General features: G+C 37.9%; 1 protein-coding gene across 5 annotated transcripts in view; it reads right to left on the reverse strand.

Moving 5' to 3' along the window:
* The window catches only part of LOC133663604 (arf-GAP with Rho-GAP domain, ANK repeat and PH domain-containing protein 1), a 142772-nt gene extending 116683 nt beyond the window's left edge, over positions 1-26089 (reverse strand). For 4 of the 5 annotated variants that reach the window (XM_062068201.1, XM_062068200.1, XM_062068198.1 and 1 more), the window contains exon 1: positions 25957-26089. The gene's annotated coding sequence lies outside the window, so the exon portion shown is untranslated. The remainder of the gene's footprint in view (positions 1-25956) is intronic. The other variant, XM_062068203.1, reaches the window with a different exon arrangement.
* Positions 26090-26504: the final 415 nt, after the last annotated feature.

Below are 26504 nucleotides of genomic sequence, written 5' to 3' on the forward strand. Positions count from 1 at the left end.
ATTAAACTTGTATTTTTTGGTATATTTTAACACTGTAATTGGAATGTACATTTTAAATCTCTAAGTTAAATAAAACAAAAACATAATAAAAAATAAAATACGCTATATTTTCCGTACTATATAGCGAATCGGGATATACGCCGCACCCACCAAAAATATGTTTCTATATATTAGCCGCATCGGACTATAATCGCATATATATAAATTGTGAAATGAGTTATTTACACAGAAATAGTTGGCAAATGTTTATTTACGTATCTTAATTGTTTCCAAATGGTGGCTGTAACACGGCAGCAAAACAGAAGTCATCGTCATGGACCCACTAGCTGCGGAAGCTAGCTCTCTAATCAGCTAAAGAGACTCAATAACTCCACGGTGATGTTTTGGTGAATTTACTAAGGAATTTGTGAAACTAAAACAATACAAAAAGAATGTCATTGTAAGGTAATAATACTAAGACAGACACTCATACATGTGTTAGCATATTAGCTAATGCTAATTACGACAGCACGTACAAATATGCATGAAAACACTCCTGCAGACATCACACATTGGACGGTTTAGTAAGTATGAATTGTTTTAGTTAGATTGTAACACTTACAAACGTTGCTTGGAGTGATGAATTAAGAATCCTTTAGCAGAAACGCTATGGACGGTTTTACTTCCGGATTAATGCATTAAAACAGGAAGTACATTTTCACCTCTGCAGTAAGCGAACTCGTCCACAAGATGGCGCCTTAGTACAAGCAATAACACACCATTTCAGTGTTTCTGCTTGTGTTTAATTGAAACAACTGAACACAAAACATTACGTGCGCTAGCGAAGGAAAATCCATAAATTAGCGGCACCGTTTTATAAGCCGCAGGTTTCAAAGCGTAGGAAAAAAGTAACGGCTTATAGTCCGGAATGTACAATTATCTGTCTGCTAGGAAAATGTTTCACTTGATTAAAAATCACAATAAAATAGGCTCTGTCTATGTTAAGGAAGGGTTGGGGGATCCTTAAATCTAAACATTAACGTTGTTCCCTTGCTGGGGGATACCGAGGGTTCAAACACTGCTCAAGCTTAACCTATTTTTACTAGAGATGTCCGATAATATCGGACTGCCAATATTATCGGCCGATAAATGCTTTAAAATGTAATATCGGAAATTATCGGCATCGGTTTCAAAAAGTAAAATGTACGACTTTTTAAAACGCCGCTGTGTACACGGACGTAAGGAGAAGTACAGAGCGCCAATAAACCTTAAAGGCACTGCCTTTGCGTGCCGGCCCAGTCACATAATATCTACAGCTTTTCACACACACAAGTGAATGCAAGCATACTTGGTCAACAGCCATACAGGTCACACTGAGGGTGGACGTATAAACAACTTTAACACTGTTACAAATATGCGCCACACTGTGAACCCACACCAAACAAGAATGACAAACACATTTCGGGAGAACATCCGCACCGTAACACAACATAAACACAACAGAACACCTCAACCCCGTCCACCTCAACCCCGTCCACCTCAACCTCCTCATGCTCTCTCAGGGAGAGCATGTCCCAAATTCCAAGCTGCTGTTTTGAGGCATGTTAAAAAAAATAATGCACTTTGTGACTTCAATAATAAATATGGCAGTGCCATGTTGGCATTTTTTTACATAACTTGAGTTGATTTATTTTTGGAAAACCTTGTTATATTGTTTAATGCATCCAGCGTGGCGTCACAACAAAATTAGGCATAATAATGCGTTAATTCCACGACTGCAGATATCGGTATCGGTAATTAAGAGTTGGACAATATCGGAATATCCGATATCGGCAAAAAAGCTATTATCGGAAAATCTCAAATTTTTGCCATAACAATTTAAAAGGTTAATATAGTTTGATCCTCTTTCTTTTCCCCACTCTTTACCTGCTTTCTTTTGTAATTCAAGTGTTGATTACATTTATGTACTGTTGCATTTGAAGCAATTGCAATTTTGATAGTAGACGTAATTATTCCTGTTCATTATCAATATTGTCATTTCTATTGGTATTTTTATTGTTCCTTTGTAGTGCAATAATGTTCATTGTAAAGTGTGTGTTATTACTATCTACTTCACTAATTGGTTCTTCTTTATAATTGTTGGCATCATATTTGAAAGTACAGTGCTAACGATAAAAAAGAACAATAATCGAACTGTTCCGGCGCCGCTTAGGGTTAGGAACTTTTGTGGTATGTATAATAAATAAAACATGTGTCTGTGCGTGTGCACCCGTGACACTAAGAACTGTGAGTGCTGCAGCTTTGGCTATGCTTTGGGGTCTACGTGTACATAAAACTGCAACTACAGTAGTTGTTGAAGAGATGCTAGTCTGCTTCCTGACTTCTGATGGCATGATGCTAAAGTACAAACAAACACAACTGTAATTATTGTAATTACTTTAAATATATCAAGATCTTATTCAGAGAAAAAAGGTTTCTGCCCCTTTATGACCCCTGGCCCACATTTAAGAGATTCTGTATCTTTACTAGTGATGTTCTGATCATGGTATTATGCTGCTGATACGGATTACCCAAGAGTGAGATTGGCCGATACCAATCACATGTATTAACTATAAATGTCTCAGTTTGTTTATTGAGAGAGCTATTAACAGTTTAACAACATCAATATACTGTATTTTCCAAAATATAAGGCCGCTATTTTTTTCCCTACGCTTTGAACCATGGGGCTTATAAAACAGTGCGGCTAATTTATGGATTTGTCTTCGTTATTGGCCGTAATGTTTTGTATTCAACAAACAGGCGCCATCTTTTGGAGGAGTTTGCCCACCGCAGATGCTGCGGGTCGAAAGTCAACAGTATTTACTCCTGTTTAGTGCCTTGAACCAAAAGTACAGGTGCCGTTCCATCTACTAGTCTTCCATAGCAATTCTACTTGTATGGATTCCTAATTCATCACTGCAAGCGACGTTTAGAAGTTTTACAATGTAACCAAAACAATTCATACTTCCTAAACTGTCCCATGTGTGATGTCTGTCGGAATGTTTTCACGCATATTTGTTTGTGATATCGTAATGTAATCAAGCCAGCGTTGTTAGCATTAGCCAATATGCTAACACATGTCTGTGTTAGTATTATTAACGTCGATCATACGTTTTGGGGAGGGTTTTTATTTTTATTTTTTAATGCCCTTTTTGTCAAAGAAACCTTTGTTTTTATATGGCAAACAGACAAAATATCAGTGGCGTGCGGTGAGGTTAATGTCTGGTGAGGCACGACTGCGTCATCACAGTCAGATTTACAAACATATGAACCTGCAGTGCAGGTGTACCTAATGTTGTGTCCCTGCGGTCGTTCGCGGCTCCTGCAGCGCGAGCATTGTTGTTTTTGCACTTTTTGGCTTCTTGTTAAGTGACTTTTTTTGTGTGGATTCGGTCTTGCACGTGGAGGGTTAGGGTGTGGGCTTTGGTTGGTGTGGCGGTCCCGTCGGGCGGTGCATTCTGCGGCGGAGGTGCTTGGCACCAGGAGGCGGGGTTATGAGACGAGCCTCACACAGTGTGTCTTCGCAGCAGTTTTATGAATGCTCAGCACTAAAAATATGTTACACACATACAGTTGTTGACAAAATACACTGTACATTATATACCTCAGCTAACTAAACTATGGAAATTTATAATATAATTCATATAGCAATACGGTCTCACTGCACAGCAGCTCAGCAGTTAGCCGAGTCATTGTGCACAATCCATGTTGAGGCGCAACGCAGTGACGTGCCTCAACTGGCTGCTGATCACCGCACCGTCTCTTCTCAGTATTTGAATGGCAAATGTGAAAATTAAAAAAATAATAATCTAAAACTGGTGAAGTTAAATGGAAAATAACTTTAGTATAATCACTGGATACATATAACAATTTAATTAAAAAAAATTCTTTTTACTTTTTTTTTCTTTCCATGATGGCAGGTGAGGCCGTGCCTCCCCTGCCTCTAGTGACTGTACGCCACTGCAAAATATGCAATATTTTCACCCAAAAATATTTCAAAGTGGAATATTTAATGTGAAGTAACAAAGAAACCTTTGTTTTTACATGGCAAACAGACAATATATGCAATATTTTCACCCAAAAATATTTCAAAGTGGAATATTCAATGTGAAGTAATTTGAGCCTTGAATAGGTTAATAATTAACAACACTGATTTTGATTCATTATTATTTTTGTCGTTTTCAACAAAAACAAACAATAAAACAGCCCGCATTTATGTTATTAGTGTCAACATTTCAAAAACATTTTGTAACATTTTACCTGTTTCTATCTTTAATTCCACTTTTTTTAAATTATTATTATTATTAGTGTTTGTAGATTGTGCCAAGTTAGCACACGCCAGCAAATTTAGCACATCGGTATCTGCATTACTCCAGCTGTGTTTATATTTGCCGGACTGTCTCTCGACTGTGTTTAATTTTCATATTTCTCAAGAAGAAGAACTAGTAAGCTTCTTTAAAACGCTGACTTCAACAGAGGTTTTCCAATGTTGCAACTGCTGACATCCATTTCTCAAAGTTTTTACTTCACCACCGTTGTGGTTTTCCCTAAGTAGTGTTTTTGCTTTCTGGACATTTCGATTAATTTATGTCCCCACTCTCCCCTATTGTATTCCTATCCACTCCTACTGAATCCCCCACGGACACAAAGCAGCCAATAACAGGGTCTCTGTGCTGCTGCACAATGGGGAGGTCTGTTGCTTGGGCAAATGCACACACACACACACACACACACACACACACACACACACACACACACACACACACGGTGCAGGAACACTGTAAGACTCTGGTCACACATTCTAAAACAAGTAGTCACTTAATAATGTGTGTGAATAGGTGATGGGGTGCCTGTGGCAGCGCTTCAGGCTTCGTATGCCCCTTTTTGAAACATACACACGCCAAGCGAAGACATTCCTGAACACATTATATTGTCCTTGAACACAAAACATCAAACAAAATAATAAGGTTGAGGGGCACAAGCAACCTGCGCTGTCAATACAAGGGTTGTATCGTAGTGGGGTCGAAAAATTGGTTTTGATGGACTATAGGGCGCACCGGATTATAAGGCGCACTGCCGATGAATTGTTTATCTTTTTTCGTATATAAGGCGCACCGGAGTATAGGGCGCATTAAAGGAGTCATATTATTATTATCACTTCCTTGTGGTCTACATAACATGTAATGGTGGTTCTTTGGTCAAAATGTTGCATGGATGATGTTTTACAGATCATCTTCAAGCCGCTTTCTGAAAGTCGCTTCCGAATGCGCCGTTTTGTGGGCGGTCTTATTTACGTGGCTCACCTTCGGCAGCGTTTTCTCCCCGTCATCTTTGTTGTAACCGTGTAGCGTCCTAGGGCGGGAGTGGAAGAAGTATCAAAAGATGGAGCGAACTGTTTTAATGACATTCCGACTTTACTTAAATCAATAACGGAGCAGCTTCTCCTCATCCGGAAACAACAACATCGGAAATGTGTCCCGTGAAAAAACGTCCGAGCGGAACTCTCTAATAACTAAAAGTTCCTTGGGTGAATAATGTAAACTCACTACACCGGTATGTTTTAGCGCTTTCATGGCGAGTTTACTGACAGATTTAAGTAAGAACTTTACACTATTTTATATTAGAAATGGCAACAGCGGAGGATGAATGTCCCATAACAAGAAGATAGAGAAAAAGGACTACGGACCACAAAGGCGGACGCGCGCAAGTTTCCAGGATTCATCCAGATCCCAAATACAGATCAGCAGGTACCAGAAGGTAAGAAAAATTGCTTTTGCATAATATTGCGAAACAAAACGCCAGATATTATGTCTTACCTTATACACACACCATAATAATGCTTGTATGTCGAAGCACATCAAACGGTGCAGCCTACACTTATCTCTTATGTTTGGTGGCCATCTACTGGTCACACTTATCATTACACAACGTACCAAATAAGTGGTAAATGGGTTAAACTTGTATAGCGCTTTTCTACCTTCAAGGTACTCAAAGCGCTTTGACACTATTTCCACATTCACCCATCCACACACTGATGGCGAGAGCTGCTATGCAAGGCCCTAAAAACGACCATCAGGAGCAAGGGTGAAGTGTCTTGCTCAAGGACACAACGGATGTGACGAAGTTGGTAGAAGGTGGGGATTGAACCAGCAACCCTCAGGTTGCTGTGCTCTCCCAACCGCACCACGTCGTCCCAACAATAAGCTCAACCAAACATATTCCTTACATTAGGCACACCGGACTATAAGGCGCACTTATAGCGCCTTATAGTCCGGAAAATACGGTAACTACAACCTCAGCATTAAACATATTTCACATATGGACTGTTCAGTTTGTCTTTTTAGATCTAGTTCTGACCAATTTAAAGGCCGGTGTAGACTCTCGCGTCATGTAGGTTTGGGTCCCCTCTAACGGCGTCTTGATTCGTTTATAGCTCTCGCATGGGGGTTGGCGCGAGACTTGTAATTCTCCTCCAAAACACTACTGCGGTGTTCAGGATGTTCTGTGTTTTTCCTCAGTCATCTGCATATCTGAGGTTGTTAACATTAATTTTTCCAACTTTTATACCATCTTGATGATTGATGTTGCGTAAGATAATTAGTAGATGTTAAACAGATCAGGAGATAGTACACAACCTTGTCGAACACCCCTTTGAATGGCTTTGGATTGACTGCATTCACCATCTATTCGGACTGCTGCTTCTTGTTCTCAGTACAGATTTCTGATAATCCTCAGGTCTTTCCCATCAATATTCAACACATTCAAGATTTGGAAAAGGTTTTCATGTTTCACTTATCAAATGCTTTGGAATAGTCTATAAAACACAGGTATAAATCCGCTTGCACTTCTATTGATCTTTTCATTACCATACAGTGTGAATATAGAATTTCTGGTGCCCTGGTCCGGGAGAAATCCGAATTGTATGGATGGATGTATCTTACTCTTATTATATTGGAATAAATCTTCAATACATTCTGACCATCTCGACAGAATGTCTTCCTTATCCATTAGCATGTTCCCTTCCTTTGATTTGACGCATCCTGACTTTGAGGGACCCTGCGTCCTGTTGACTTCTTTGATCTTTTTGGTGCCTGTACTTGCTATCAATGTCCTTGTGTTGTTCTTTTTCTTCACAGAGTGAGTTTATCCAGACTTCTTTAGCCATGTTGCATTTCTTCTTTATAAGCTTAACCAGTTTGTTGTACTCACTTTTGTTCTGTTTTGAGACTATGTGTGTCCAATAAATCAAGAACTTATTGAGACATCCATTTTTTGTGTGGTTTACATTTAGTAACAGGAACACACTTTTCCGTGGTTTGGATTATATATTATTGCATCTTTTTCCATCTGTCTTCTGCATTTGTAAATGTGTTTAACATTTCAAATTTGTTCGGCACTAATGTACCAAAATTATTTTAAAGATCTTGGTCCTGTTTAAATATTTGGGACTGCAATTGTGGAGTTACTTTATACTTTTGGATGTTTTTGAGTCTCACTTTCATGACTGCTCTAACAGGGACGTGATGACTCCCACAGTCGCCCCCCCAGCATGAATTTTGAGTCCCGGATTGAGTTTTTCAACCGCTCTTCAATTAGTATAAAACCTATTTGGTTTCTAACTCTATCACCAGGGCTTTTCCATGTCCAGCGTCTCCTTGGATGGTTCTGAAACCAAGTGTTGGTGATAATGAATTCGTTTTTTGACACCACCCTACCAATTCTTCGCCGTGTTCATTGATCTCTCCAATTCCAAATGGGCCAACAATATTCTGGATGCGTTCTTTACCAACTTTTGCATTGAAACTTCCCATTATAATCTTGATGTCCTGTGATTTAAGTTGGCTTTCTGCCCTTTCAATGTCTTCGTAGAATTTCTCAATCTCTGCCTCACCTTGGTCTGCTGTTAGTGCATAAGCTTGTATGAGACCAATGTCAAAGGGTGTTCCCCGAAATTGAACAACAAGTACTCTGTAACTGCCCAGAATCCTTTCAATGCCTTTGAACATTCGGGATCCAAAATTACTAACTCCTCTTTGGTGTTTCTCTCTTCCAGAGTATAAAATTGGGTGGTTTTCTTTCCATCGTACTTCTGATACTCCAAAAATATTGATCTTCATTCTGCTCATTTCTTGTTTGATATTATCTAGTTTCCCCTTCTGGTACATAGTTCTAACATTTCATGTGGCAATTTTGATGATTTCCTTACATATACGTACGCGAACAGTAGCAAGATGGCGGTCTGGTGTCACCTGTCGCACATGACTATCCCTACCGAGCGAGAAATCCCTAAGCTGGTTAGAGACCCCCTTTACACTGTTGCTCAACGATTTTGAAGACTTTCATACCAAGATTTGAGTCTGTTTAGCTGTTCGGAGAGCTGGCTTCTACAGCTAATGGGTCCATGACGATGACTTCCGTTTTGTTTGATCAGCCATTTTACTTGTTTGTAAACAATTTCGTACCGCTATATATCTGCAGCCTATATAGTCCGGTGCGGCTAATGTATGTGAAAATATTTATTTATTCTAAAATTTGGTGAGTGCAGCTTAAAAAGCGGTGCAAAAATACCGTACTTACATTGAAGTAAAAATAAATATCACCTTATATAGTCTGTTTATATACATGATATCAATTAAGAAGTATGCTGTACCATTCTGCACATACTGTACGTCATCAGCCTGATTTCTATAAACTACCATGAAGTGTGAAATGCGGTGAAAACACACAAGTCCAAGGGAACCTTTAGTTCCAGTAACTAAATAAGGTTCCCAGTGTTTCCCATAAACTGCCAAGATACCTGTGGCGGTGGGGGCGTGGCTATGGGCGTGGTCATCATGACATCATCGAGTAATTTGCATAATTTACTACAATGATTTGATTTTCTCTAAAAAGGCTCAAAAAATGTATACTTACTAATTAATAATAACAGTTTTGTTTTAAACGTCCATCCATCCATCCATCCATCCATCCATCCATCCATTTTACAATATAATTACAACACTTTATGTACATATTTATATACAGATTTGAACAATAAGTTATTCACTGAAATATATTTATTAATTGTGGTTTTTACAAAAAATATATCTTATAAAATATAAAAGCTAAAATGTGTCAAAGCTCTGCCCCTTTAATTAGTGCATACTAAATAATTTAACTTTAGCCTACTACTACAACCATATTATTTACCGGCAACATAAAGTGAAACAGAGGCAGAGGTGTCCTGCCACAGTCAGTAACAAATAAACAGAAAACAGTAGTGGTGGTAGATAGACACAGAGCTTCATCAAACATCTGATCCACTGAACAAAGAGCTCCAAAAATCTTGAACTTTAGACTGCCATCAGTTTTACTCCCTACACTTAACCATGTGTTTCCTACTGCCTGCAGACTTTGCACCCTTTGTTATATACACATGTTGTGTTTCTAATATAAATACATTTAATAAAGTCAAATACAAATAAGGCAACAAGAGAAGTATCCTACACTTCTCTTTTATAAAGTAAATCTGAACAGCCGATATGGGCATCTACATCAACTATATGATTTGCCTGAGAAGCTGGAGAGGACAAAAAAAAAAAAAAAAAAGTTTTTATTTTTATTTTTTTATTTGTGGCGGACATAATTCTTTCGTGGCGGGCCGCCACAAATAAATGAATGTGTGGGAAACCCTGGTTCCTGAACGTTTAATGGAAAATGGCTTAAAGTGAGTGCACACAACTAAAATATAGTTGGCCTACTAGTGTATGACATTGTCATGCAACAATTTTCCTTCGTTTTTTATACATATTCTGTATTACAGTTCCCAAACCATTTCACACATTCTGCACTTGTTAATTACGACTTCATGACGATAGCAATGGGAAACAGTGAACGTTCTCGACCATTTAACATTGCTGTGGTTTGCAGCAGTAGCAACTGTGGCCTGTTGTTTGCTTGTTTGTTTGGGCCATGCTGAGGATTGTGTGTCACTCAGGTCCTGTGTGTGTGTGTGTGTCTGTGTGTGTGTGTGTGTGTGTGTGTGTGTGTGTGTGTGTGTGTGTGTGTGTGTGTGTGTGTGTGTGTGTGTGTGTGTGTGTGTGTGTGTGTGTGTGTGTGTGTGTGTGTGTGTGTGTGTGTGTGTGTGTGTGTGTGTGTAGAGCACATTGGACAGTTAATGAGGTCAATGACTCTTTATTCGAGCATCAAACCCGTACGAAGCAATCATTAGTCACAAACCTTCAATGTAATTTGCTGCAATTGCAAATTACGATGAGCCATCTTAAAAAATATTATAGAATATTTGAAGCCTTATAGGGATGTAACGATATGAAAATTTCATATCACGGTTATTGTCAATAAATCAAAGTTTATTCATATAGCCCTTAGTCACAAGTGTCTCAAAGGGCTGCACAAGCCACGACGACACCAACATGAAAACTGTCATTATTGCGGTAGAGTTGAACGTGCACAAAAGTACTCATGCACACTTATATTCGAGTTTTAGAACCAAGTTTTATTTGAAAAATGTAACACAATGAATAAATAGCCACACAATATACTGCTATAGAAATATATTGTATACTAATATTGTTCTGGCTACCTTATTTGAGTGTTTAAATATGTTTATTTTCTTCCAATTTTAGTGGAGGTTTTTAAAGATAATGAAAAGAAATGTGTGTTGTGTGCGTCATGTCCGGTTTATGTGATGTTGGAGGAATATTTGTCACCTATTTCCCACCAAATTAACTTCCTGTTATATCAGTGTCAATTTGTCAATCAGTGTCGCTGTTCATTCTCTGCATGGAGTGAGAGAGAAAGAGAAATTAAAAATGAAAGCTGCAGAGAGCGAAGAAATTGAGGATCACTGTTGGCATTAACGCACTTTTTGTGTATTTTTACGCATTGAAATCAGAAAGGACGCGCATTTCCGGAAATCCACGCGTCCATAGGACGTGGATTTTTATTTATTTTTTCACCGACCCTGCCTTTTCCGGTTTGCTTGGTTTTTTTAATCGATTATCGCTTCCTGCCGGTGTTTTGTTTTGTTTATATTTGCCGAATCAAATTTCCGTCCCCGTTTATTGCGTTTTTATTGGCCTACTTCAAAAGTAATTAACTTTCCGGTACAATTACTTAAATTTTGATTCGCCGAAAGTTTTATCAATCACAAATACTGCATTTCCGGTATTAGGACTCCCGCATGTTATTGTTTTTTCGTCATGGCGAGCAATAAATCCAAGAAGCTTTGCTTCGATGAAAAGTAGCCACTTTTCAGCAAATGGCTCACTTATGACGATGGAAAGATGTTTTGCACGCCATGTAAACAGGCTAAGAAAAAGACCCCTGTGCACAGATGTTCAAAGATCCAGCCTCGCCAGGCACCAAGAAACATCATGTTACACCTTTCCTGCTTGTCGGCTCCCAGACCGTGGTCGAGGAGCGCAGGGGAGACGCCCCCTCCAGAGCTGATGTATTGTCGAGGGTAACACCCTCCACTTTACCCGGCAGTGCGTCCCTGCAGTTCCGCTATTTGGTCTGAATGCCGAGGTCGCCGATTTTTTACAACTCTTTATTTATTATTATTATTTAGCCAAGCGGACATCCACCATACTATTAACACTCCTGAACATGCTGGCGCTCCCTCTCCTAACTTGCCCACTCACTTAAACATGTCACTCACCCCACACACCACCATTCTTAAAGGGGAACACACAGTTTATGGCCATCACGAAGCCAGGGATGATTGAGTGCCACTGTATTAAATGACATTGAAACTAACTTGCAAAATTCTACAAACCCCGTTTCCATATGAGTTGGGAAATTGTGTTAGATGTAAATATAAACGGAATACAATGATTTGCAAATCATTTTCAACCCATATTCAGTTGAATATGCTACAAAGACAACATATTGGATGTTCAAACTGATAAACTTTTTTTTTTTTTGCAAATAATCATTAACTTTAGAATTTGATGCCAGCAACACGTGACAAAGAAGTTGGGAAAGGTGGCAATAAATACTGATAAAGTTGAGGAATGCTTATCAAACACTTATTTGGAACATCCCACAGGTGTGCAGGCTAATTGGGAAAAGGTGGGTGCCATGATTGGGTATAAAAACAGCTTCCCAAAAAATGCTCAGACTTTCACAAGGAAGGTTGGGGCGAGGTACACCCCTTTATCCACAACTGCGTGAGCAAATATTCAAACAGTTTAAGAACAACGTTTCTCAAAGTGCAATTGCAAGAAATTTAGGGATTTCCACATCTACGGTCCGTAATATCATCAAAAGGTTCAGAGAATCTGGAGAAATCACTGCACTTAAGCGGCATGGCCGGAAACCAACATTGAATGACCGTGACCTTCGACCACTGTATCAAAAACCGACATCAATCTCTAAAGGATATCCCCACATGGACTCAGGAACACTTCAGAAAACCACTGTCACTAAAAGTTGGTCGCTACATCTGTAAGTGCAAGTTAAAGCTCTACTATGCAAAGCGAAAACCATTTATCAACAACATCCAGAAATGCCACCGGCTTCTCTGGGCCCGAAATCATCTAAGATGGACTCATGCAAAGTGGAAAAGTGTTCTGTGGTCTGACGAGTCCACATTTCAAATTGTTTTTGGAAATATTCGACATCGTGTCATCCGGACCAAAGGGGAAGCGAACCATCCAGACTGTTATCGACGCAAAGTTGAAAAGGCAGCATCTGTGATGGTATGGGGGTGTATTAGTGCCCAAGGCATGGGTAACTTACACATCTGTGAAGACACCATTAATGCTGAAAGGTACATACAGATTTTGGAACAACATATGCTGCCATCTAAGCGCCGTCTTTTTCATGGACGCCCCTGCTTATTTCAGCAAGAAAATGCCAAGCCACATTCAGCACGTGTTACAACAGCGTGGCTTCGTAAAAAAAAGAGTGCGGGTACTTTCCTGGCCCGCCTGCAGTCCAGACCTGTCTCCCATCGAAAATGTGTGGCACATTATGAAGCGAAAAATACGACAGCGGAGACCTCGGACTGTTGAACGACTGAAGCTCTACATAAAACAAGAATGGGAAAGAATTCCACTTTCAAAGCTTCAACAATTAGTTTCCTCAGTTCCCAATCGTTTATTGAGTGTTGTTAAAAGGAAAGGCCATGTAACACAGTGGTGAACATGCCCTTTCCCAACTACTTTGGCACGTGTTGCAGCCATGAAATTCTAAGCCAATTATTATTTGCAAAAAAAATTAAAAATTGTATGAGTTTGAACATCAAATATCTTGTCTTTGTAGTGCATTCAATTGAATACGGGTTGAAAAGGATTTGCAAATCATTGTATTCCGTTTATATTTACATCTAACACAATTTCCCAACTCATATGGAAACGGGGTTCAGTGTTTCCCATAAACTGCCAAGATACCTGTGGCGGTGGGGGCGTGGCTATGGGCGTGGTCACCATGACATCATCTAATAATTTGCATAATTTACTACAATGATATGACTTTCTCTAAAAAGGCTCAAAAAATTTATACTTACTAATTAATAATAACAGTTTTGTTTTAAACGTCCATCCATCCATCCATCCATTTTACAATATAATTACAACACTTTATGTACATATTTATATACAGATTTGAACAATAAGTTATTCACTGAAATATATTTATTAATTGTGGTTCTTACAAAAAATATATCTTATAAAATATAAAAGCTAAAATGTCTCATAAAGCTCTGCCCCTTTAATTAGTGCATACTAAATAATTTAACTTTAGCCTACTACTACAACCATATTATTTACCAGCAACATAAAGTGAAACAGAGGCAGAGGTGTCCTGCCACAGTCAGTAACAAATAAACAGAAAACAGTAGTGGTGGTAGATAGACACAGAGCTTCATCAAACATCTGATCCACTGAACAAAGAGCTCCAAAAATCTTGAACTTAAGACTGCCATCAGTTTTACTCCCTACACTTAACCATGTGTTTCCTACTGCCTGCAGACTTTGCACCCTTTGTTATATACACATGTTGTGTTTCTAATATAAATACATTTAATAAAGTCAAATACAAATAAGGCAACAAGAGAAGTATCCTACACTTCTCTTTTGTAAAGTAAATCTGAACAGCCAATATGGGCATTACATCAACTATATGATTTGCCTGAGAAGCTGGAGAGGACAAAAAAAAAAAAAATTTAAAAAAAATATTTTTGTTTTTTTTTAAAATTTTATTTTAGTTTTTTTTTAGTTTTTTTATTTGTGGCGGACGTAATTCTTTCATGGCAGGCCGCCACAAATAAATGAATGTGTGGGAAACACTGGGGTTTGTAAGTTTGTTGGCATTATTTGCCATGAAAGTGTAGATGTGGCGGTTTTAAAAGGACTGATGATCTACATACAGGTGAGAATAATCAATTCAATTTGTCATATGCGTGTATGCCCTGGCACACCATTATCATCATTTCATGACCGAAACAAAAAACTTTTTACACTTTTATACTGAAATAAATACACCTACAACGTATTAAATTTAAAAAATAGAAAAAAAATACCGGCAGCGGTAAAGTTTAGATCCATCAAGGAAAGAAGAAAGTGAATGAATGTTTATAACTGAATACGCATAAAAATGTGTTTTCTTTTTATTTCTTTTTATCTTTATTTAGAAAAGTACCGAAAAAGTATTGAAATAATTTTGGTACCGGTACCAAAATATTGGTATCGGGACAAGACTACTGTGTACCAATAAAGTTATATTTTAATATTTAGAACGTCCAAGAAAATGACTAGTGCACTCACCACTGGACATTGCGCTGCTTTCAGCCCACTTTCAACAACATCTCAATAGTGACTCAGGGCTGCCAGTAAAAAAATGCATCCCAACAATGGCTTTTGGTGAATGTGTGAATGTGTGTGTGTGTGTGTGTGTGTGTGTGTGTGTGTGTGTGTGTGTGTGTGTGTGTGTGTGTGTGTGTGTGTGTGTGTGTGTGTGTGTGTGTGTGTGTGTGTGTGTGTGTGTGTGTGTGTGTGTGTGTGTGTGTGTGTGTGTGTGTGTGTGTGTGTGTGTGTGTGTGTGTGTGTGTGTGTGTGTGTGCGTGCGTGCGTGCGTGCGTGCGTGCGTGCGTGCGTGCGTGCGTGTGTGTGTGTGTGTGTGTGTGTGTGTGTGTGCGCATGCCTTTTACTCCTCAGTGAGCAACATTTCACACAGGGATGTGTTTCCCATCACAACCAAACTAACATTCCACACATCCTCTAAGAAGAGTCTAATAATTACATTCAAACGTTGCCTGCATAAATGACGACAAATACAAAAGAATGTCAAAGCAACCATTAAAAAACCTAAGCAGGCATGTACTCCTTAATGTGTTTTGTTGAAAATGTCCATCTACATTACATTGTGAAGATTTTTTTGGGCTAAAACGCCAGAAAAAGTCACCACACCCAAAGTAAATGTAAAGTGTCCGAAAGATCTAGCGTTGGGCTCTTTTTAAAGGCGAACATGCGGATTTGATCTCCAACAGTTATAAAGTGTCTAAGTGGTAGTGACACAGAAAAATAGGACTTTGAATACAATGATTTTTTTTTAGGTTAGCCTATATTTTTCTTAAAAACATGTGACTTTAAAATAACTAGTTTGGTGTAGGAATTGGCAATTAGGCCTAAAATCTGTACTGTGATGTACAAAACCAGTGAAGTTGGCAGGTTGTGTAAATCATAAATAAAAACAGAATACGATGATTTTGATATTTAATGTTCGAACTGAGAAACTTAATTTATTTTAGAATTTAATGGCAGCAACACATTGCAAAAAAGTTGGCACAGGGGCATTTTTACCATTGTGTTACATGAGCTTTCCTTTTAACAACACTCGGAGACCAATTTTTGAAGCTTTTCAGGTGAAATTCTTTCCTATTCTTGCTTGATGTACAGCTTAAGTTGTTCAACAGTCCGGGGTCTCCGTCGTCGTATTTTAGGCTTTTTTCAATGGGAGACAGGTCTGGACTACAGGCAGGCCAGTCTAGTACCCGCACTCTTTTACTACGAAGCCACGCTGTTGTAACACGTGGCTTGGCATTGTCTTGCTGAAATAAGCAGGGGCGTCCATGAAAATGACGTTGTTTGGATGGCAACATATGTTGCTCCAAAACCTGTATGTACCTTTCAGCATTAATGGTGCCTTCACAGATGTGTAAATTACCCATGTCTTGGGCACTAATACACCCCCATACCATCACAGATGCTGGCTTTTCAACTTTGCGCCTATAACAGTATGGATGGTTCTTTTCCTCTTTGGTCCAGAGGACACAACGTCCACCGTTTCCAAAAACAATTTGAAATGTGGACTCGTCAGACCACAGAACACTTTTCCACTTTGCATCAGTCCATCTTAGATGAGCTCAGGCCCCGCAAAGCCGTTTGCGTTTCTGGGTGTTGTCGATAAATGGCTTTCGCTTTGCACAGTAGAGTTTTAACTTGCACTTACAGATGTAGCAACAAACTGTAGTTACTGACAGTGGTGTTCTGAAGTGCTCCTGAGCCCATGTGGTGATATCCTTTACACACTGACCTCACTTTTTAATGTAGTACCGCCTGAGGGATCGAAGGTCACGGCCTTGCCGTTTACGTGCAGTGATTTCTCCAAATTCTCTAAACCTTTTGATGATATTCTCTTTTTATTTACCATTTACACAACGTGCCAACTTCACTGGTGTTGGGTTTCGTGTATTGTAGCCTCCCGCAATCACGATATATATCACAATATTTAATTGGCAAATAAATGATGATAGAAACATTTCAAAACATGTTACAAAGCCTGCTGCTGACGTATGCAGTGATGTATTGCGTTTAAACTATTATTAATCTATTTGTTGATTTATTGTTTTAATCTCATTTATAATCACATACAGTTAGAAGGGGTTTCATATGCCCCATTGGTCGCGGTTTACCTGACACATGAAACGTGACAAATTGGGGGAGTGCACTATCCACTTTAGCTGCCAGATGGCAGTAGAGTATTGAATATCTTAAAATGTGTTTTGTGGCAATTCCAACTTTGACCACAGCGTCCATTGCTTTGTAGAGTGGCGCTTTCCATCATTTTCCGCGGACTGCAATGACGGGAGAGCCACCCGGGAATGATGCCATATGAGTCCCCTCCCTACTGTATTTTTCTGTTGTTTCGATCATTAGTTTTTGGCAATACAACATTAGTCATACCAATGCTGATTCTTAATTTTTTTTTTAATCATTGAATGATTACATTTTTGATCACATTTATAATCAGACAAAAACACAAGATGACGGTGTAACAATATCAATTAAATATTGAATAATTTATTATACAATATACAATATTTTGATCAAAATAAAGTGAATTGTGCAAAAAAAAAGTAAACATAATCAAAAACTATTATTGGCTCTGTATAAATCCCATGGTTTTTGCCCTAAAAGCCCTCCTGTGTCCTGAGACTTATTTTCTGAGTTTGTAAACAATGACAAAAAAAGATTTTGTAATAATATAAAATGTGTACACTGATCTTACAATATACGTACTTGGTATCATTACTGTCGATATTTGTATCAATCCGCCCAACCCTGATTACATTCAAGAATTCTACCATAGCAGTTAGCATACCCTCCACACTAATAAAATGTGGATATGAGTAGTGTCAGTGCCTATTGTGTTCTCAATCTGCTGATACGCTGGCGAAATGGGTTTCAACATTAGCACGACTGTCATCATGTCAATGTGAAACATATGGAGACAGCCAAATCACATGTTAAAAGAATTCCTCATTTGTGTAGCCTATAGGCATACCTTTAGTTTTGGACGTACATATACTTACTTTCACCAGCACAACCATTGCTAGCGTTGGTTGTAGTTTGTTTTAGTCTTTGTTTTTTGATAGTACTGACAATAACCACATGATTGCCATTTGTTGTGATATTGTACGCAGTCATGACGTACTTCTTCCTGAAAATAGCCTAATTTCTGTGTAAAATTTGTTGGTTAGAGATTTGTTATTGACAAAACGCTTGTCTTTTCAGCTATTATGGTCCCAGCACCTCAACCACTAGTAAGAGGCAGTGGAAGTTCGAAGTTCCTTGGAGTAGCCCAGTCGATCGAGCTGGATTTGGCTGCGTATCTGGCACCGTCAGTCAGGGAGAGAACTACAGAATTTTGACCGAGATTACAGTATCATATCTGGCCACATATTACATATGGCACCTTTGAGCGGTTAATGGTCACATCCTGATTGGATCCAATTATATCAAAATAGTTCTAAAAGGGGACCTACAGTATTGTGCAAAACCAACTTTTCTTACCTATTGGACGTGTATTCCCTCAATTCCCCCCAAAAATGGATTAACTCGCTGGAATATAAAAGACAATATAACATACATCCATAAACGTGGATGCATATGCAAAAGTGCAATATATTTATCTGTACAGTAATCTATTTATTCATATCTGCACCTTATTAATTTCTTTATCCTGCACTACCATGAGCTAATGCAACGAAATTTCATTCTTATCTGTAAAGTTCAAATTTGAATGACAATAAAAAGGAAGTCTAGTCTAGTCTAAGTCTAAGTGTATAAATCGCAAAAATGTGAAATCAAACCCTGGAGGTATTGCGGAGATATTTATAAAAACAATCGTGCCTTTATTCATACTTTGATGATATGATTATAAAAGCCAAATGTCCCGTTGTGGTAATATTTCAGCTTCAAATCGGATGGGCAATATGAGCCCATCAACACGGACGAACGGACGAGAATGCTGTGATCACGTGATGGCAAAAAAACAAAACGACAAGGTCTGTCCTAGTTTTTCCAACAGGGAATAAAAAACGCACTTTAAAATGTTCAATATTTGCTTACAGAAATGAGTCCATTTTATTTTGTTTGTTATTAATTTATTTAGAATAACAAAAGGTATTTACCTTCCAATTACAGTACAATGGTAAACAATTGTACAGTAATGGAAAAAAAAAGTTTGTACTACTAATGTATTATTAATGTCAAATTGTATTATTAAAAGGTTACTTGCATTATTAATATATATTATGGTTACATTTAGAGATGTCCGATAATATCGGGCTGACGATATTATCGGCCGATAAATGCTTTAAAATGTAATATCGGAAATTATCAGTATCGGTTCAGAAATTATCGGTATCGGTTTCAAAAAGTAAAATGTATGACTTTTTAAAACGCCGCTGTACGTAGTGGTACACGGACGTAGGGCGAAGTACAGAGCGCCAATAAGCAATCACATAATATCTACGGCTTTTTACACACACAAGTGAATGCCATGCATACTTGGTCAACAGCCATACAGGTCACACTGAGGGTGACCGTATAAACAACTTTAACACTGTTACAAATATGCGCCACACTGTGAACCCACACCAAACAAGAATGACAAACACATTTCGGGAGAACATCCGCACCGTAACACAACATAAACACAACAGAACAATTACCCAGAACCCCTTGCAGTACTAACTCTTCTGGGAAGCTACAATATACACCTCCCGCTACCACCTACACCCCCCCCCCCCACATCAACCCCGCCCCCCCCCAACCCCGCCCACCTCAACCTCCTCATGCTCTCTCAGGGAGAGCATGTCCCAAATTCCAAGCTGCTGTTTTGAGGCATGTTAAAAAAAAATAAAGCACTTTGTGACTTCAATAATAAATATGGCAATGCCATGTTGGCATTTTTTTCCATAACTTGAGTTGATTTATTTTGGAAAACCTTGTTACATTGTTTAATGCATCCAGCGGGGCATCACAACATTATTAGGCATATTAATGTGTAATTACCACGACTGTATATATCGGTATTGGTTGATATCGGAATCGGTAATTAAGAGATGGACAATATCGGAATATCAGCAAAAAAGCCATTATCGGACATCTCTAGTTACATTACATCTTAACATTGAATAGTTTTTATCGGTTTGCATAAAGCCAAATATATTTTTTAAAGTAAATTATTGCATATTGTATAATTTACTAATGTGTGGCACCTTGAGACAAAAATATGTTGATTGCCAGTCTAAAAGTAACATGTCTTCCTTCATTCGTTATTTTTGCAGTTGTATGCATTTTAGGGCTGCAACTAACGATTAATTTGATAATCGATTAATCTGTCGATTATTACTTCGATTAATCGATTAATAATCGGATAAAAGAGACAAACTACATTTCTATCCCTTCCAGTATTTTATTGAAAAAAAACAGCATACTGGCACCATACTTATTTTGATTATTGTTTCTCAGCTGTTTGTAAATGTTGCAGTTTATAAATAAAGATTTATTTTAAAAAAATTTAAAAAATTTTTTAAAAAAATTATTTTTTTAAAGCCTCTGCGCATGCGCATAGCATAGATCCAACGAATCGATGACTAAATTAATCGGCAACTATTTTTATAATCGATTTTAATCGATTTAATCAATTAGTTGTTGCAGCCCTAATGCATTTATATGTAGCAAATATAAAAATCGCTACTGGAATTGCAAGGTTTTTTCTCAAAATCGTGCAGCACTCATGCACATGCATCCTCCAATGTTGCCATTTCTGATACAAAGTAGCGTATAGTTCTAACTGGTATCTGTCAGTGGACTCCATATGGAAGCACTAAAAACTACAACAGGGGAGAAGACGCAGTCCAAGTGGAGGCAAGTAAATAAGACCGCCAACAAAACGGCGCAAACCTGGAGAAACGGTCAGAAAGTGCCTTTAAGATGGTCTGTCAAACATAATCCATGCAACATTTTAACCACCATTACACATTATGTAAACCACAATGAAGTGTTTGAAATGTGGGAAAAAAATTATCATAACATGACCCCTTTTAATGTCTAACCTGCATGGACATAAAGTACAAACTTCTGGATTTCTCCCTTGATTCCAGTAACATACCGCCTCCTCTCAATGAAGTGACTCAGTCATGAGTAAGCCACTGAGTGGAAGAGACAAATGGAGTGGAAAAGGGGGAGAAAAGTGATGAGAATAAAGACAAAAACAGATGTATTCTCTGTCAGTCTCCCGGATAGACAAAAAATGGTTTCATTGACAAAAATTCTTGACATGACCCCGAGATACAAAGCAGAATCCTTTCTAAAAAGCTTTTACAACATAACTGAAAAAACCACATGCACATTTAGATCATATTTACTATCATTACGGCATATTTGTAGCTACTGCACTCCATCTTTGGTAACACTTAGTTCAGGGTCATAAGGGTGTATTTTTATATTTGGTGTTTAAGCACGTCAGCCTCACATTCTGGTTAACGTGTTTGTTTTCGTTATGCTAACTCAGGGGTCTGCAACCCAAAACGTTGAAAAAGCCTTATTGGACCAAAAATACAAAAAATAAATCTGTCTGGAGCCGCAAAAAATTAAAAGCCGTATATACAGTGAGTCTTATAATGAAGACAACACATAATATAAGTGTCTATGTTACTTTCAAAATGACTATGTGTCGCAGGAGGAAGCAAATTTTCGTTGACAGAAATGTTACAATTTAAATTTTCAAACCATTAGTAAATCAGAGGCTACTTAGAAGGTGAGATAACTCCTGGAAATGACTGGCTTTTTATGGCCAAAGGTATAGATGTGTGTCTAAGTTAAAGGAAACGGCAGGCTGTCTTCTTCTAATGTATTTATTACAATCTTTGGCAAGCTTGGTAATGTTTGCTGTGGTCTGGAACAACATGGCACACAAACAACCATCTGAAATGCAGCCAATATTACATACAGATAAAGTGCCATGAGACATGCAAAACTAAATTATATACAAAGAGGGTAAAAGTAAAGGATATTGAATGAGCTCAAATATACCTACAAATGAGGCATAATGATGCAATATGCCTGATTAGCACTCCAACAAGTCAATAACATCAACAAAGCCCACCTTTGTGCATTCACGCACAGCATAAAACATTTGGTGGACAAAATGAGACAAAGGAGTGGAAGATTTTACATGTAAACAAACTGTTGCGTCGCAGTCCACACTATGGTGAGTTCAAGAACCGCCATAATTAGTAGGACAAAACGAAGTTCACCAAATACTCTCATCAGTAAAGCATACACACACACATAATAAACAGTGGGTTTTCTAAAAGTTGGGAAGGTTTGTTTTATGTGTGTCCTCAAACAAAAAACATACTTAAACAAAAAAATTATTTTTCCCCCATCTTTTTCCATTTTCAATCCTTTTTTAAAAAATGCTCCAGGGAGCCACTAGGGCGGCACTAAAGAGCCGCGGGTTGCTGACCCCCGTGCTAACTGGACACCCGTTATTGTTCATAGTTTAGTTATATTGGTATTAGTTCATTTCAAATATGTAACAATTGCATCACACATTTCCAGTTTATCATTACATGTCTGAAAAGGAGTGGGAAGAAGCAGAGCTTATTTAATCCTACCCCTTGTCGGTTTCATAGCAACTTGCTAAAATTTGCTAATCTGTGGAAATGTGAGTGTGTCATGTGGTCATTTTAGTAATCGAGTAATCTACCGATTAGTGTGTTCGAGTAACAGATTAATGGGATAAAACACACTATAAAGCCACAAAGCGTATTTTCAGGAAAATAGTCAAAAGAAACAACGATATTTCTTGTTCATCAACAACATTAAAATGTGTGCATTGATTGAAAAAATAAAAAAAGTAAATAAAAAAAATCTCCGCTGTTCGCCACCACACAGATCACGGCAGCCACACACGTTCATGTGCGCTCTCCTGCAGCGACCGTGCGGAAACTACATTTGTATATTTAAAGTTCCGGGTTTTACACATTTTTATTGGTTACACTCATTAAACCGGGGGTCAACAACCCGCGGCTCTTTAGCGCCGCCCTAGTGGCTCCCTGGACCTTTTTGTTTTAAAATATTTTCTGTAGGAGAACAAACATGACACAAACCTTCCTAATTGTTAGAAAGACCACTGTTTATGTTATACAGTCGTGGTCAAAAGTTTACATACACTTGTAAAGAACATAATGTCAATCATTTCTACAACTCTTATTTTTTTGTGATAGAGTGATTGGAGCACATACTTGTTGGTCACAAAAAAACATTCATGAAGTTTGGTTCTTTTATGAATTTATTATGAGTCTACTGAAAATGTCACCAAATCTGCTGTGTCAAAAGTATACATACAGCAATGTTTATATTTGGTTACATGTCCCTTGGCAAGTTTCACTGCAATAAGGCGCTTTTGGTAGCCATCCACAAGCTTCTGGCAAGCTTCTGGTGGAATTTTTGACCACTCTTCTTGACAAAATTGGTGCAGTTCAGCTAAATGTGTTGGTTTTGTGACAGGGACTTGTTTCTTCAGCACTGTCCACACGTTTAAGTGAGGACTTTGGGAAGGCCATTCTAAAACCTTAATTCTAGCCTGATTTAGCCATTCCTTTACCACTTTTGAACGTGTGTTTGGGGTCATTGTCCTGTTGGAACACCCAACTGCGCCCAAGACCCAACCTCCGCTGATGATTTTAGGATGTCCTGAAGAATTTGGAGGTTTTCCTCCTTTTTCATTGTCCCGTTTACTCTCTGTAAAGCACCAGTTCCATTGGCAGCAAAACAGACCCAAAGCATAATACTACCACCACCATGCTTGACGGTATAAGCATGGTGTTCCTGGGATTAAAGGCCTTACCTTTTCTCCTCCAAACATATTGCTGGGTATTGTGGCCAAAAAGGTATTTTTTTGTTTAATCTGACCACAGAACTTTCCTCCAGAAGGTCTTATCTTTGTCCATGTGCATGTCAGATGAAACAACAATTGAACTGTTTGGCCACAATACATTTGGAGGAGAAAATGTGAGGCTTTTAATCCCAGAAACACCATTCCTACCGTCAAGCCTGGTGGTGGTAGTATTATGCTCTGGGCCTGTTTTGCTGCGAATGGAACTGGTGCTTTACAGAGACTAAAAAGGACAATGAAAAAGGAGAATAACCTCCAAATTCTTCAGGACAACCTAAAATCATCAACCCGGACTATGAACTATGAACAAAATGCAATTAATCACAATAAATATTTTAACTGTTTGACAGCCTTAATTATTTGGTATTAAATTTATATTGGTTGCTGAGGTATGACGTAAAATGTATTTTTTAAAATTGATTCCCAAAAAAAAAAAATTGAGTTTTAAAATCCATGAAGTGATTCAGAATTGGATAAATAAGACTCACAATTCAGAAGTGAATATACTTTTTAGTTAGTATTCAGTAAGTATTCCCTTTTCGCCTTAATCTTGAACATGTAACAAAGTGTTTTTGAAATGTTACACCTGAGAAAGAATTAGGGGTGCACAAAAAATCTGAATCACGATTCTTATTAATCTCGATTCTAAATTGTTTACTAATTTTCGAAAAACTATTTTAAAAATTATATATACCGTATTTTTCGGAGTATAAGTCGCTCCGGAGTATAAATCGCATCGGCCGAAAATGCATAATAAAGAAGGAAAAAAACATATATAAGTCGCACTGGAGTATAAGTCGCATTTTTTGGGGAAATTTATTTGATAAAACCCAACACCAAGAATAGACATTTGAAAGGCAATTTAAAATAAATAAAGAATAGTGAACAACAGGCTGAATAAGTGTACGTTATATGACGCATAAATAACCAACTGAGAACGTGCCTGGTATGTCAACGTAACATATTATGGTAAGAGTCATTCAAATAACTATAACATATAGAACATGCTATACGTTTACCAAACAGTCTGTCACTCCTAATCGCTAAATCCCATGAAATCTTGTACGTCTAGTCTCTTACGTGAATGAGCTAAATAATATTATTTGATATTTTACGGTAATGTGTTAATAATTTCACACATAAGTCGCTCCTGAGTATAAGTCGCACCCCCGGCCACACTATGAAAAAAACTGTGACTTATAGTCCGAAAAATACGGTACACACATATATATTAATTTATTAATATACTCCTTAATGTATTACTTTGACTGTATTTTCCGGACTATAAGCAGCCACTTTTATATATATATATATATATATATATATATATATATATATATATATATATATATATATATATATATAAATAAACACACTATTCATTTTATTTCCAGGTCAAATTTAGTGACTTAATTAATCCAACAGATGGACCATTATGGTAAAACTAACAGTATCAGTGCAGGGCCATACACGCATTTACTATTAATTGATTAACGTGGACCCAGACTTAAACAAGTTGAAAAACTTATTCGGGTGTTTAGTGGCCAATTGTACGGAATATGTACTATGCTGTGCAATCTACTAATTAAAGTCTCAATCAATTAAAGGCGTCATTTACCCATCACTAGCATTTTGGGTTGTGTCCTGTAAAACTATATTCATTGTATATATAAAAAAAAAAATCTGTATTTGTGTGAACATTTTTGTGTCTGTGGGGTGGGTTCAATAGATTTACATTTTTTCAGGTTTTATATCATTTGGTTTTAAAACGGATTAACAACAAAAACCGAGGCACCACTGTACAAGACAAAAACACGAAATATTTCCTCTTTTTCATGACTTCTTACGACAAATTTGGAGTTTAATTTGGGGAACATCACATCATCGTCAAACAGTTTCACGTGTGATCGCACTTTAACACATCAGCCAAATAATCTCAGCCAATCTCCACAGAGCAAAAAATCACTTAAGTGTTGCCAGATTGTGAGAAGCTTACAAAACAACAAATTCCACTTGGGATCAACACGCTCCTAGTTGAGAGTCCACTTTTGAGGATAAACAACCAGGGCAGCCTATTTCATACTCGAATAAAAAAAAAAGAAAAATAGCATTTGTGTTATTGAATGAATGTAGTGTCACTGACATGACACCAGCGCAACACATTAACATATCAGCTGATTTGGGAAAGTTCCTAAAAAGCTTTGTTTGTTTTAATCATATTTCTGTAAAGCATCTTACCGTTTTAGTCGTCGGCTCAGTGAAATACCAAAAGTTGTCCGTCGCGAAGTCAACTTAGCATCCCCGACCGCGACGCCAAACAAGGGCTAACATGTTCTCACGGCCGAGCAAACAGACCAGAGAGCATGCTGGAATAAAGCGACGATACAACTTCCGTGTACACCCTCCAGATTTAAAGCGGTCACTCGTGTAGGTGCGGTTGTTGCTTTATTTTGAAAGAAAGGTCAAGTGCACTCATTGCTGTTCTTCGTTGTCGTGACACCGTGCGGTCACATGACCGGTGAAGCGGCTAAACACCAAACCAGAAAAACACTCTAACCAAAAAAGTGAGCTAAGACTCTCTAAAAGCTTCTCTTTTTAACTTATAGACTTTTAAAAGGAGACAATTATTCAAATGTAAATATAATTTTGCTATGACCCGCTAACCGTATATTTTTAACCAGGTAGGGTCTACATGTTATTGTATGTATTTTTTAATAGTCATAATACAACTAATTATTTCTCTGATATCAGTACAACAAACACCAAACTTTTGTTCAAACATCTTT

Source organism: Entelurus aequoreus, linkage group LG13 (genome assembly GCF_033978785.1).
Source record: "Entelurus aequoreus isolate RoL-2023_Sb linkage group LG13, RoL_Eaeq_v1.1, whole genome shotgun sequence".
Classification (NCBI taxonomy): Eukaryota; Metazoa; Chordata; class Actinopteri; order Syngnathiformes; family Syngnathidae; genus Entelurus; species Entelurus aequoreus.